The sequence below is a fragment of the Aedes aegypti genome, chromosome 3 (assembly GCF_002204515.2).
Source record: "Aedes aegypti strain LVP_AGWG chromosome 3, AaegL5.0 Primary Assembly, whole genome shotgun sequence".
Classification (NCBI taxonomy): domain Eukaryota; kingdom Metazoa; phylum Arthropoda; class Insecta; order Diptera; family Culicidae; genus Aedes; species Aedes aegypti.
This window is the reverse complement of record NC_035109.1, coordinates 157,701,974-157,713,737: the sequence shown is the minus strand read 5'-3', so window position 1 is coordinate 157,713,737 and position 11,764 is coordinate 157,701,974. Positions and strand designations below refer to the sequence as shown.

The 11,764-nt window shown below is 37.7% G+C and overlaps 1 protein-coding gene across 6 annotated transcripts in view; it reads right to left on the bottom strand.

Annotated features, from left to right (window-relative positions):
* Positions 1 to 11,764, bottom strand: part of LOC5574550 (ras-specific guanine nucleotide-releasing factor 2) — a 714,561-nt gene that overhangs the window by 638,912 nt on the left and 63,885 nt on the right. The gene's annotated exons all lie outside the window — the stretch shown is intronic.

Sequence of the window (11,764 nt, the reverse complement as noted above, 5' to 3'; positions counted from 1 at the left end):
TTGGATTGGATTTGGATTGGATTTGGATTGGATTTGGATTGGATTTGGATTGGATTTGGATTGGATTTGGATTGGATTTGGATTGGATTTGGATTGGATTTGGATTGGATTTGGATTGGATTTGGATTGGATTTGGATTGGATTTGGATTGGATTTGGATTGGATTTGGATTGGATTTGGATTGGATTTGGATTGGATTTGGATTTGGATTGGATTTGGATTGGATTTGGATTGGATTTGGATTGGATTTGGATTGGATTTGGATTGGATTTGGATTGGATTTGGATTGGATTTGGATTGGATTTGGATTGGATTTGGATTGGATTTGGATTGGATTTGGATTGGATTTGGATTGGATTTGGATTGGATTTGGATTGGATTTGGATTGGATTGGATTTGGATTGGATTTGGATTGGATTTGGATTGGATTTGGATTGGATTTGGATTGGATTTGGATTGGATTTGGATTGGATTTGGATTGGATTTGGATTGGATTTGGATTGGATTTGGATTGGATTTGGATTGGATTGGATTGGATTTGGATTGGATTGGATTTGGATTGGATTTGGATTGGATTTGGATTGGATTTGGATTGGATTTGGATTGGATTTGGATTGGATTGGATTTGGATTGGATTTGGATTGGATTTGGATTGGATTTGGATTGGATTTGGATTGGATTTGGATTGGATTTGGATTGGATTTGGATTGGATTTGGATTGGATTTGGATTGGATTTGGATTGGATTTGGATTGGATTTGGATTGGATTTGGATTGGATTTGGATTGGATTTGGATTGGATTTGGATTGGATTTGGATTGGATTTGGATTGGATTTGGATTGGATTTGGATTGGATTTGGATTGGATTTGGATTGGATTTGGATTGGATTTGGATTGGATTTGGATTGGATTTGGATTGGATTTGGATTGGATTTGGATTGGATTTGGATTGGATTTGGATTGGATTTGGATTGGATTTGGATTGGATTTGGATTGGATTTGGATTGGATTTGGATTGGATTTGGATTGGATTTGGATTGGATTTGGATTGGATTTGGATTGGATTTGGATTGGATTTGGATTGGATTTGGATTGGATTTGGATTGGATTTGGATTTGGATTTGGGATTGGATTTGGATTGGATTGTGATTGGATTTTGGAATTGGATTTGGATTGGATTTGGATTGGATTTTGGATTGAGATTGGATTTGGATTTGGATTGGATTGGATTGGATTTGGATTGGATTTGGATTGGATTTGGATTGGATTTGGATTGGATTTGGATTGGATTTGGATTGGATTTGGATGGATTTTGGATTGGATTGGATTGGATTTGGATTGGATTTGGTATTGGATTTGGATTGGATTTGGATTGGATTTGGATTGATTGCGATTGGATTGATGATTTGGATTGGATTTGGATTGGATTTGGATTGGATTTGGATTGGATTTGATGGATTGGATTGGATTTGGATTGGATTGGATTGGATTGGATTGGATTTGGATTGGATTGGATTGGATTTGGATTGGATTTGGATTTGGATTTTGGATTGGATTGGATTTGGATTGGATTTGGATTGGATTTGGATTTGGATTTGGATTGGATTGGATTGGATTTGGATTGGATTTGGATTGGATTTGGATTGGATTTGGATTGGATTTGGATTGGATTTGGATTGGATTTGGATTGGATTTGGATTGGATTTGGATTGGATTTGGATTGGATTTGGATTGGATTTGGATTGGATTTGGATTGGATTTGGATTGGATTTGGATTGGATTTGGATTGGATTTGGATTGGATTTGGATTGGATTTGGATTGGATTTCAACAAGGACTAGATCGAAGACCTCTGCGGATTTTTATGGAGACTTTAGTAAAGAATCGCGTGGAGACTCAGCAAGGGACTTGAAAAGAAACTTTCATTGATTTTGCTGTGAATATTTTTTGAAGACCTCTCGTGATTGTTTTGGAAAGCATTGTGGAGATCACCCTTATGCTCCTGCGGAGAGAATTATTACAATCCCTGTGGATATCTTTGTTAAGACGCCGGTAGAGATTCAAGTGGGGAACTCTGTGGAAACATTTGTGGAGACATCCATGGAGATTTTTTTTATGATCACTTAAAAGATCCCTGCAGAAACCATCGAAGTCTCTATGGAAATCCCTGTGTAGACCGTTGTGGAGAACTTTGTAGAGATCCCAACCTGTGCGCGTTATGGAAATGTATGTAAGGTCAAGCATCCTAAACTGAGCACGAATTTCAGCGCATTTTGCTTCGCTCCGAAGATGCTTCTACCCCATTTATCATTAAGCTCAAATTTCGTCATCGTATACAACAACCAATTAGTGTCCCTTGGATTTGGAAATCAATCAACCGAAATCTAAATTTAGTATCATGCGACTTGAATTATAATTGGATTTTACAGCAACGGCATCGGAACGAAATCCTAGAAGCTGCTGCCCACAAGAAACTTCGAATATATAATTGATTCGTCAGATGCCAAAGCCCCGTTTCAAAGGTCGGACCGTTTTGATATTGATTTCGAGAAAAGCGACGCAGGAAATTGATAGCTGGAGCAGTCAGTGATCCCTTGACTGGTTTGAAACCTGAATCTGATACTCGTTAATAATTCATGCAATACAATTGATGGAGGATGGATACTAACAATTCGAACGCATATCGCAGATGAAGATGGATATTTCTGTCGTAAGCCATTTCGACTGCGACTGGGTGGGAGTAAGAAGCGTTATCTCTCACAGCAAGTTTGCTCAGGACCATTACACAGCACTGGGGAGTTGAAGTGGCTTCATTGTTTGAAATAATGCCAGTCATCTGCATTTGTTGTTCAACAATAGGAAAAACCCATCCGAGTGATTTGCGGTTGCAGTTCAAAAAGACACTAGCCAGCACTGTCATTCTCTTTCACTGTAAATCTAGTGTGCTGCAAAAAATCAAGCATGGACGATTTTTGGTTTGTGGTAGCAAACCACGAATGATGTCTTTCGTTTCTCGATAAAAGGTCGCTCATCACCATTACTCATCAAAAAGCGGATCTTCCTTTGGGTTCTCAATACACGAAGAGTTTTTAAGCTCTCACAAAGCAGTCAAGGTTAACATCTTTTGAAGTTTCGAAAAAAGACAAGTTGGATATGTGGAAGGTTTATGAAAGTTTAGTTTAAAAGAAAAGCTAGGAGTGACCGAACATCAGGGTGGCCTATTTTTATATGAAAAGAAAAACAATGTTTAAATATCTTAAGTCAAATCCCCAAAATTAGTCTATTTTTACTCCCAGAAACTACTGTAAAAATTTAAATGGAATCCGTTAACTCTAATTACATTTTAAACCATAGATGGCACTGTAGTCAATGAACTTATTTCATTATTGACTTGCAGATAGTACAATCAACAGACGACTGTAACAAAACAAAAGTCTTTCCGTTTGAAAACATAAATGTATACCTAGGAAAAGTGTAATTCGATTTTCCTTCGTAATTCATAGTTTGAAAAACAAAGTGTTCATAGATCAATTTCTCGTTAGATTTTCCTATTTTGTTTTAATGAAAGCTTTAATCTCCAGTATTTTGTTTCGATTACCTACGTTTTCCCATTTTCTCTATGGTTTGCTTTCTCTTATTCTTCTAAGGCATGTTATGATTCATGTTTCATTTCGTTTTGGTTCCATTTCGGTCTTTTTAGTCTCTTTTATCAAGCATGAGATCACTACAGTTACAATGGCATTCAGCCACTACCAGCCTTGGTGTGTACAAGGATAATCACAGAATTACCAACTTTTAGGAGGCATTCTTTCAGGGATTTTTTATGCTATAAGACATTTGCCAATTCGCCATAAGCTAAGTGCCACTTAGCATTGCTTTGAACCCAGTTGAAATCACGAATTTAGTGTACAATGATAAAGAACCAGATACTAAATGTATAAACTTTAATAGTTAATTTATTTCGATAACTGTTTCTATTTGTGAGTGTATATTGTGGAGAAAGTATTATTATAGCCTATTTCCAACCGAAAACTTTGGCGAACTGGGCTTCAAATGCGGTAACACAAATCAATCAAAGGATACTTAGCTACCATGATATATATCACCGCCAACCTAGCACAGAAAATCAAAATTTGACTTCGCCTTCCTTGGGAAAAATCTTACCGCGTTTGATGTTTCCGCATTTGATATTTGCGTTTCAGACGCACACAGCAATACTATATAATAAACAAATAGGGTAGATGTACCAAAAGTGGAGGTAATAAGCTCTATTGAACTTCATTTAACCGCCTAAATTCAAGAAGTGCAATTAATGTACATGTTAATGCTGTAACGGGAAGTAACCACCATTGACTTAATGAGAAAAAATATTTCATTGCAGTAATCCACGGCATGTCACTGAAAAATAATACCTCCATATTTTTAATTTGTGTTCCTATAGTTGCGGTATCCGTGGGTTTCTTATGGGATCCTCCACTATAGGAACACTTTACCGCAACTTTTGGTACAAGCAAGAACAATTTAAGCAGTTTTATTGATATTTCATCAGTTTTAAAGCAATTTGAACGATCTTTTCATCTATTCCGTGAATCAACAAGCCAATACGTCGATTGGCAGTGTCGGTTCTGTGGCTAATGCAATAAAATCAGTGAAAACGGCACTACCGCAACTATAGGAACACCCACAACTACGGGAACCCTTACCCTACCGGGGGTTCAGTTCACGGTAATGAGCTTTGTCTGTCTCTTTCACTCAAATCCAGGTTCTATATCCAGGATACAAGATGAAATACATACAGTGCTGTTCAGTATAATACATGCTTTCTTGACTAGGAATTCAATGTGAGGTGTCCCGAAGAGTTTGGAATTTAGAATGACTCCAGTATACTTTACCTGATCAGCCAAAAAGACGTAAGGGCGAGTTGCATTGTGGTTTCGTCTTTCCGTACAAATAACAATATCGGAAGATGGTTCAAAATGCCAACTTATGCTCATTCGCAATTTACACCATATTCAGCCAAAGACTGCACAGACTGAACATAACTCACATTAGACAACGGACACACGAAACATTACGGTAGTTCAAAATGCCAAATGAACGCAACAAAATGTCATTGTGTTGTAAGACTGCTCCGATGCTTCGATTTGTTGTCCTCATCCTGTTGGAGCTCATAATATGAGTGTTCGTAAAAGATTCTTAAGGAATTTTAGGATGTAGGTATGATTTGAAAATTGAATAAGATTAAATAGAGAATGTTGAGATGATATATTTATAATACAATCAGAATATTTTCTACCTACAATGAATTAACAGTTAAGGAATTAAACAGGAATATTACGAAAATAATAAAAATAAAAGCTTATCCCATCGTACTGGAAACTGACATACCCCCTGGGAAGCCCCTCGAACGGCTCTAAAACATAATTTTCCCGCACCTCTCGGACACTAATATAATTCTCCTGAATCTCATAACAAGGTGTAGAAAGAGTAAGAATGAAAGCTGAACAGCAAGAGTATTTGCTGAACATTGGCTGATTAATGGTGTTTTTGCATAGCACTGTTATAACTTCTCCAGCCTCAATGCAACCTTTAACATAGCCCTTATTCAGACACGTCAATAAGTCATTCCCTTGCTGTTGATGATCACACAGTCTTATGTAGAGCAGATGTCAAGGTAAGAGGTTATTAATCAGTAACTCCCAGTTCAATTCTCAATTGTTCATATTTACTAATCTTCATTTAAGCACATATCTCCACTATGTATTTGAAACTGTTAGTTGCGTTAATGAAACCCAAAACTATGAACCTGTAAACATATTTTAACATTTTTTGGTTCATTGTTGAATAATGGATGAATAAGCGATTGTTAAGCTTTCGAAGGTTGCCATCTGTTCTAAGAATAGAATAATCGTTTTTGAGAGTGACTAGAATAGGCGCATGTTAAATCTTTATTCAGCCTCCGATATAGCTTCAATTAAGCTTGAGGCTGAATAAAATCGCCAGAGTTAGATGTTTAATAGCTGAACAACAATGTGTGGAGGCTATGAGCAGCTTTTGTTCAGACAAAGGCTGAATTGAATTAGATATGAAAGCGTTTAAGCAGCTTCAAATTGTTACCTGGGATCGTAATGGAAAGGGGTGTAAGATTTATACACATTTCACACATAGATAAATTATTCAATTAGAGAGCCTCGTGTGGGTTCGATTCCCGCATCAGCTATTGAAACTTTTGGTCAGGAATGTTTCTCGGCTGTGCCACTGCATGCTTGTCAGTTGTCTAGTGTTAAGTTACAGTCCGTGCAGGCGGCTAATTTTTCAAAAGTTCTCAAAACCAAAGATTCGTGTGCTCTTATAAATTCAATTCACAAAAGAGAAACCTCAAAGTATGACACAAAAGTATTAAGATTTAGAGGTGGCTCAAGCGTCTTGAAGGTGAAATTTCAAATTTAAAAAATGGTAGAGTCACCATAACTTCGTCATTTTCTAACCAATTTTGAAACTTTTAGCATGATTATCTTCAAAACTAAATTTATGAAAACTTTGGAGAATACCAAATTTGTCATAAATCGAAACTAGTCTTAGTTAAAAATAGTTTTATTCCAAAATTTTACTAAAAAAAACCATATATGTTTGACGTTTGTTTCATAAATACTGTATTGATTCCAAATCTTTCAACATTTTTTGAAGCAAATTTAGTTGTTTTCAAACTGTTCAAACCACATATTTTTCAAAAAAAAAAAGTTTTTGACTTAGTTATTCAACAAAAACTAATCAAAAACATGATTTTTTAATGAAAAAATCAAATTTCTTTAGTTTTTTTTACGTTTTTTGTCGGAAATTGCATTAATCCAGAATATTGAAGTTTATATAGCATCTTGTTTTAGTTACGAGTTGAGGAGTGCATATATGTTTTAACATGTGCAAACATATTTTTGTTTCAAAATTATTTGAAAAAAATAATTCTGTCTTTTTCAAAGGCTAATCAAATGAGTAAAAACCAGTTTCAGCTTTAGAAAAAATATATAACAGGACAAAAAAGGATTTTTTTGTTAAAATATCATGTTTTTGTGTGTTTTTTGTTGAATAACTTGGTCAAAACTTTTTTTTGAGTGTAATAAGTAACCTGTTCGTACAAAGTTGCAAAAAAATAAAATTAGCTTCAAAAGCATGTAAAAGATTTGGAATCGGTTGAGTATTCATAAAGTTATGGTCAAACAAAAATTTAAATTTTAGTAAAATGAAGAAAAATTTGGAGTAAACTACTTTTAAATAAATCTAGTTTTGATTTTAGACAAATTTGGTGTTCTACAAAGTTTTTATAAATTTAAAGGGAATGATGCTAAACGTTTCAAAATTGTTTGAAAAATAACGAAGTTAAGTATCGTTTTTTATAACTTCACCTCCAAGTCGCTTGCGCCACCTCTAAATGTTGATATTTCTTGCACAAATTTTGAAGTTTCTCTTCTTATGTGATTTAAAATCAAAAGAGAACACGAATTTTTGGTTTTGAGAACTTTTGACAAATAAGCCGCACCCTACTGTGCAGCTTAATGGCTGAAGATAGTGTACCGTACAACGGGTGGTGATAGTTTGTTCGAAGAAGACTTGATTATCAGTGCATGCTGTTTCAAAGAACTATAATTTATATTTTAACTTACTTGGATAACTTGTAACTTGGATAGTTTTTTCGATGAAAACTTGAGTTTTCAACCGAACTTTTTTGTTAGATTCTACATGTTGAAATATGAAAAACCTTAAAACCTTTTGGGTGATGGATCAGTGGTGTAGCCAGGAGGGTTTAAATCCTAAAGAAGTTATATTAACGTTCATGGAGCTATAATAATACCTCGACAGTTTGTTTTATTTCTATTTCATGATCTTGCATGACATGTTATTCGAGTACTGTATTATAGCTCTTATATGACACAAGATTCTATATATTACTCTACCCACTATCAAAAACTTCTTCCTGTGACAACCATGGAGATGCAGAGGTGATCTCGGTCTCTAGTAACAATGGATGTCACACACATAATACTTCCTTCCACGTAAGGACGTGGCTGATGCCGTTATTGTCTTTATAATGTTTGAATTTCAAATTATATATGTATCGTTAACTTACTTAATCGGACGAGAATGGTTTTCCCGGGAAACTGACTAGACTGATCAAAGCAACGATGGGTAGTGTACAGTGCTGTGTGAAGATATCGGGTGTATTATCGGACCCGTTTGAAACACGCAAAGGACTTCGACAAGGCGATGGTCTTTCCTGCCTCCTGTTCAATATTGCGCTAGAAGGTGTTATGAAACGGGCGGGCTTCAACATGCAGGGCACGATCTTCAATAAATCCAGCCAGTTCATCTGCTTTGCTGACGACGTGGACATTGTCGGAAGAACATTCCAGGTGGTTTCTGAACAGTATACCAGGCTAAAACGTGAAGCAGATTGGGTTGGATTAAAGGTAAATACGTCGAAGACGAAATATCTGCTGGCTGGAGGAACCGAGCGCGATGGAGCTCGCATTGGCAGATGCGTGATGATCGAGAGGGAAGAGTTCGAGGTGGTGGACGAATTTGTCTACCTCGGATCATGGATAACGTCGGATAACAACTGCAGCAGAGAAATTCGAAGACGTATCATTGCTGGAAGTCGTGCTTACTACGGACTCCACAAGACCTAACGGTCTGGTAAACTTCAATTCCGTACTAAGTGTACCATGTACAAGACGCTGATAAGACCGGTAGTCCTCTACGGGCATGAGACGTGTGCTTAGGACGATCTTCTGCGGAGTATGTGAGAATGGCGTATGGAGGAGAAGAATGAACCACGAGCTTGCGCAACTCTACGGTGAACCCAGTATCCAGAAGGTCGCCAAAGCTGGAAGGGTACGATGAGCGGGACACGTTGTGAGAATGCCGGACAACAATCCCGCAAAAATGGTGTTCACCTCAAATCCGGCCGGTACAAGACGAAGGGGAGCGCAACGAGCTAGGTGGTTTGACCAAGTGGAGAAGGATCTTGGAAGTGTGGGGCGATCGAAAAATTGGAGGTTAGCAGCCATGGACCGAGTTAATTGGCGTAACATTGTGGCGCAGGTCATATCTTGAAGGACGTAGAGCCAGCAAAAGTAAAGTAAGTAATGTATCGTTTACCAAAACGAAAACCTTTCCCATATCCAAACTCTAAGTGTCTACTTGTGGAAGTGCAGAGGACTCCTCGGCTTCCATAAAGCAAGTAACACGTCAACATTTCCCTCCCATTCCCAAATTGACCTGCATTCGGACACAGCCGGCGCCGTTATTGTTTAAACTTACACATTGAGGATGCTATTGATCCCGAATAGTGTCTGTTGGTTCTCTGTATAAGTACAGCTGTTCTTGCAATAACGGAGTATCATCTGTGGGCGGTCAATCATGCTCATGCTCATTATAGCCCAAAATATTTCCATGGGACGAATTTCTGGTGAATTTGGGGGGTTGGCGGGTGTTGGTACAAAAACAACGTTATTGTCACTATACCAATCCAACGTCGATCGCGCGTAATGACATAATGCCAGATCCGGCTAAAATAATGTCTCGCCTTCGTGAGACCGCACGAAAGGTAACAGATGCTTCTGGAGGCATTCGGTGCAATAATGTTCACAGTCGTTGGTACCCGTTGTAATGGACAGTTTACTCAGTTTGCCGCATTAGCCATATGCCTGCCAGGGCAAGTATTTTTTGCCGTTTTTTCCATTTTTTTCTTCCGGAACATCAAACCGTGATTTAACAACGTAGAACTCCAGCCCCGGTATATGCTTTGAGTCTGCCTTAATGTAGGTTTCGTCATCCATAACCACACATTTCGGTTTCGTTAACCGCTCTCAATAAAGCTTCCTTGCGCGGAATTTGGCCGCCGTGTTTTGTTGATCACGCCGGTTCGGTACCTTCCGGACCTTCAATACATGAAGCCAAGCTCGTTTCATGGTTTGCTGAACGAACCAGGCCAAGTGTTCGGCCTTCAGAGCCGCGTCGCGAATCGAAAGGTTCGGATTACGCTTGAAATAATCCAACACCTGCCGGGCCTTCACAGGGTCAGCTGTCTTTGATTTTCTTTCTCTTCCAGCCCGCTGCCAGGTTGTCTGGGACTTATCAAAAGATTTTAAACCCGAGAGACAGTTGTATGGGTGATTCTCGGTTGTCTTCCGATCCATCTCATGCTCGCAGATGGATTTTTCATTGCGGCGCGCAACATTCTCCCGCGATTTTCTTTTTGTTTCGATGCCATCTCCGATTGTTATGAAATTTTGCACATGTAAACAATACATTTTAGTCTAGTTATACCCAAATTTTCATCAATTGTTACCCACGGACAACAAATTAATAAATTAGCACGAATAAATATGGTGCAAGCCTTATATCGGAACATCTCTATGGTAATGTTCATTCAGTTTTGATCAAATTCACGTCGAGCTCGAGATGGCTGACTTTGTTGATTAACCGATTGTTGATTTATCGATTTCGTTGCAAAGAACGACTTAAACCAAGACAAAGCAAATAGTAATCAGTAATTAGTGTAAGGTGGTGTAGTTTTGAATATATTTATGCAGTATAATAATACTTGCTAGTGTAAAAATCTTATTTTGAGATCAGTGTTTCATGCGAGTTCAATAAAAGCTACCAATTTCTATAAAACTTCTCTGAGGAGGTGGAATATCAAGAGACCATAGTTCTATAAATGATGTTGTACTACCAATGGAGTGACTTTAAGTATTTTTTCAAGGCCCCTTTTAATAAGTATTTCCCGTAGATATGCTTTTCCATAGATATGCTATGCTGCTTGGAGCCGTGGATATTACCGCTAGACTAAGGAAGGCCTCTGATCACCTTTTTCTTTTTATACACGAAGATTTTCAATGATTCTTAGTTAGACTGAATACTATACTCCAGAGTTTTTTTTTTTTTTGAGTTCAGGACAGGCATGACCAAAAATATGTACTACTATTTTGTAAGTTAAGCTTGTCTGAAAAAAAAAACAAGCAGAGCAATGGGCCAAAACAAATAACATTAGTTCCATGAACATTATTATTCCAGTTTTTTTTTTTGTTGGATCGCTTAGAGATACTATTTAAGAATTCCGTAAAAAAGTAACGTTAATTGAATTTATGCAAAAAAGACTTCGTAAAACAAAGTTTTGGTATAACCGTGACAATGGACAAGGACTCATAAGAATGCAAACAGTCCAGTTAAGTGTGCGTCAGTCAACTACAAATATCCCTAGTATAGTAACTTTCAGGTAGTAAGATAAAATTTCGACTTCAAACTCGCATGTTATGGAATAATACTCAACAATCCGTAAATTTAATCGAGGTTCCTGCGGCAGTGATTTACCTTCTCCTTGGCAGCTGTGGACCAGCAAAAGAGCGCGCCATAATCTTCCGACATAATAGAACCATTAACGATCTCAACCTGGTTCCTCATCCATTTGAACCAAATCGCTACTCTGTCGCCTCCCATCTGCTGACAACGGAGGAAGTCGAGAGGATTTTACAGCCAACGGTGACTCGTTTCTTCCATCTCATCGAACGGCTGCCAGACGTCGTACAGTCACCCAACAAAGTTGAACCAGTCACAGCTTATGGATCAACTAATTTTAAAAGGCAAGATTACCAGAGTTCTGAAAAGTTCTGATATTCACACTACAGTAGGCAAGCGTAGCAAACCACAGTCAGCGATGCCAGTGATACTCAATCCTATCACTGCAGTAGGCAAAATGTCTTGAAAAT